Genomic DNA, 3,552 nt, shown 5'->3' with positions numbered 1-3,552 from the left:
ATTTGACATATTACGTATTCTCGTAGAAAGGATTTAAGATGGATATAGCGCAAACTTGGGAAGGTCTTCACCAATCCACTGGAAGGATTGGAACAACGAATGAGTTGATATGGTAACAACGGAAGAGAATCCTGGAAGAAAAACACCGTAAGAATTGAAAATGAACGAAGTAAAGATAAAGAAACACCGGGTATAATTTTCAAATGAACGAAGATGCTTGAGAGAATTTATATACAAGTGAAACGAATAGATCACGAACCGATTAGAGATCACTTGAACAATGCACCGGTAAGATTGGAGAATGATAACTGAAAGCTGAGAATGAATAAACCTGAATTGATGGACTCCGGATAATCAAACTGAACAGAATCTTGAATTGCTCCTGATGGGTAAGAAGAATTCTGTAACATCCCAAAATTCTAAATTTTGGAATGTTATACTAAATAAATAATTATGATTGTTTATTTGATTTTTGTGTGATTGATTGTGTGAAACTGAGTGGAAATTGAAACTTTTTAAAAGTTGAATGAGAGGGAATAAAAGGACTTTCCCAAAACTTTCATCTTGCATTTTGATCTCCCTGAGTTCAAATTCATTTCATTACAAAACCCTAGAGTGAAGAGAATATGACCTCTTCCATTTAAAGAAATGGAAAGGGGTTTGAAAATGATTTGAATTCCATTTTGAAATATTTCAAACTTGGAAACTTTAAGCAACTCAATGAGTTCATGAAGGAAGATAAACTGACTTCTTCATGTTTGAAGAAATAGAGTTGGGAGATTCAAAGAAATAGATTGGAAGTCACTTTGAAGTTATTTGAAACTCATTTTACATTTGAAGTTGTTTGAAATTCCAAATTCAAATCCAATTGGGAGTTATTTGAGTTTCTATTCAAAATATTTTCTCCTAAAAATAAATGGAAATAAGGGTAAAATGATTCCCTTCAATAGAAAATTAGGAGAAAATAAATTTGAAATCATTTTGCTATTGTAAAAATGATTTTTATTGATTTTAACTACAATAGTAGCACTGTTTGACTTTTATGAATTTTTATAGAATTTAGTTGAACTTGAAAAATAGTTCATCTTATTCGGCGTATTTTTCTGAACATTTTGGTATATAATATGCCTATGTAATTTTTTTTGTTGTTTTATTTTTATTTTTGTTTTGTTCTGAAAAAAACGCACGCACGCGCTGGCCAGCCGGCCCAGCAGCCAGCCAGCCGCGCGGCCCACTCGCGAATTGGCCAGCTGGCCCAGAGCCCCGACCGGCCAGGCCATCCCAGGCCTGCTCGCGCCCGAAAGCCAGCGCTCGCTCGCCCGCTCGTCTCTCTCCCTCGCTCATCTCTTCCCTGTCGCTGACCCGTGGGGCCTAGCCCGATACATCGTCCCTAACCTCCCTCTCGGATAAGCACACAGCACCGTGCGTGCACGCCGCAACCGCCGCACCTCGCCTTCGGGGATAAGGCTTATCCCGCAGCCCCAAGCACCCCTCTCTGCGCCTATATAAGCCTCGGAGCCCCCTCTCTCCATTCTGCCACTTCGCATCGTCCCTCGGTCCTCACAGCCGCCGCACTGCCGCGTTGGATCTCGCCGGAGCCGGAGTATCTCGCCGGAGTTTTCCATAGCCGTAGACTTCCCTACCTTCACTTTGTTTTTGTCAATCAACTTGCCTCGTCGTCCCACATCTTGTTGACATGTTGCTTTGCCCCTAGGTTCGTCGGAGACGCCGCTCCGACAACATGCGTCCTCGCCGGAGCACGGAGACGCCGCACTTTGCTCCGCCCGTCCGGGTCACCCCTACGCGCGCTGTCGCCACCACCAGACTGCCCATGTCGTGTCCGTCCCGTTCGTCTCCTCCCCCACCGCCGAAGACCACCGCAGCCGCCGCCTTGTCACCGCCTGGCGCCAGCGCCGCCGCCCCTTGCTCATCGTCGTTGCTCGCTGTAAGCCGACAGCCCCGCCCCGCCGGTTCTGTTTTTTTGTGTTTTTTGTTTGGATCGGTTTACCTCGGTTTTATTAAACTGTGTGGTTATAGTGAAAACCAGTCTCCGGTTTTCCTTTTATTAAGCCGTAGTTGCTGTTTTTCCTATTTAGCGGCTATTCTCCCTGTAAGCCTCGCAGCGAACAACTTGCAGCCTATAGAAATCCGCCACGTGGCCGGGGACCTGGTCGCGAATAAAACTTTCACATTTAAGTCCCTGAGTTTTCAGTTTAGCCCCTAAACTTCGAATGGTTGTATCTTTTTAACCGTAACTCCAAATTCGACGAAACCAGCGGCAAAATGTTCGTCTCGAATACCTTTATCTAGAGAACCAGCTTTGAAAAACTTTTGGCCAATTTAAAATTTGAATTTATTCAGGTTTGAATTCAAACTTCAAATGGCCATAACTCCTAAACCGTAGCTCCGATTGATGTGATTCTTTTTGCAATGTGTCACCGTAGCCAAACCCTACCACTTGGACCATTGTCACACATTTTCCACACAAAAATGGTCTGTCCATGATTGTTTTACTATTATGCCATGTACGCACGTTGGTACACAACACATCTTTGCACCCTATGTCACATGTTGTTTTTGCACTTAGGATATTTCCATCCAAGTTAAGTGTGTTGAACGTTCATTTGGTTTTTCCAAGACTTCTTGCTTTGCATGTTCTTCTTGGTTCTCTGAAATGATTGCTTATGTGAGTGCAATGTTTGACTTTATAGATTTTCATCAGAGAGTGACGAATAGTTCTATTAAGTAAATTTTTGAGAGCGATATCATCTTCATCAACTATTACCAGGCAAGTTCACATTTGACCATTCTTCCAATTACTTATGTTCTATATTATGCACTTAGTCCTTTTGTGGTAGGATTTGCATGGTAGGATTTATTGTTGCCAGATGGCTATGTCGTTACCTAGTAGTTCATTGAGGTAGGTTTGGACCATATACCTTTGTCACCACCGCGTAGGTTTAATTTGGCCTCGCCAATGTAGACGTGGATTGGGAGGTATTCATTGTGAGAGATGAGTGACAAAGTAGTAAGTAGGACCAAGACAACTTAATGAACTACCTGGGCGGAGGTTTGGTTTGAATGGTGGCGAAGTACAGTGGGAGCATGCATGGGAAATCCATGGCCGTGCACCACTAGTGGTCCATCCGCCCAGGCTCAAAGAGATTAATCGTATTGTCATGTCTAGAAGCTTATGTGTGCAGCCACATGCCAATATGGGCTCTGGCTTAGTTGAGTAGTTAGTGTGACCCCTTCCGGGATGGGCTAGCAGATGTAGAATGAGTAGGTGTACCGGCCTATCCGTGGGTTAAGGGGGAATACTTTCAAAAGACTATGTCTCGGTCATCCTGTTCTCAAACGCCAGGCAATGCGAGAACTTCAAGGGAGGCGATCGAGTCTTGTGGGGAAAAGTGTGCAAACCTCTGCAGAGTGTTAAAACCTAATTGATTAGCTGTGTCCCCGATTACAGACAATTTGAGCATCTAGTAGTGGAAATGCTGGGAGATCTCATCACTCTTAATTAAACAGTTGAGTTTTAAATGAAACTTTGGG

The 3,552-nt window shown here is 43.4% G+C and overlaps 1 long non-coding RNA gene across 1 annotated transcript; it reads left to right on the top strand.

The window, feature by feature from the left end:
• The first annotated feature begins 1,542 nt into the window (after window positions 1-1,542).
• On the top strand, window positions 1,543-2,817 carry LOC123147254 (uncharacterized). Its single transcript, XR_006473144.1, has 3 exons — window positions 1,543-1,629; window positions 1,715-1,945; window positions 2,712-2,817. It is a non-coding gene; the product is annotated as an uncharacterized lncRNA (long non-coding RNA).
• Window positions 2,818-3,552: the final 735 nt, after the last annotated feature.

The sequence above is a fragment of the Triticum aestivum genome, chromosome 7A (genome assembly GCF_018294505.1).
Source record: "Triticum aestivum cultivar Chinese Spring chromosome 7A, IWGSC CS RefSeq v2.1, whole genome shotgun sequence".
In the NCBI taxonomy this organism is placed as follows: Eukaryota; Viridiplantae; Streptophyta; class Magnoliopsida; order Poales; family Poaceae; genus Triticum; species Triticum aestivum.
The sequence above is the reverse complement of the archived record's forward strand: the minus strand, read 5'-3'. Positions and strand labels throughout refer to the sequence as shown.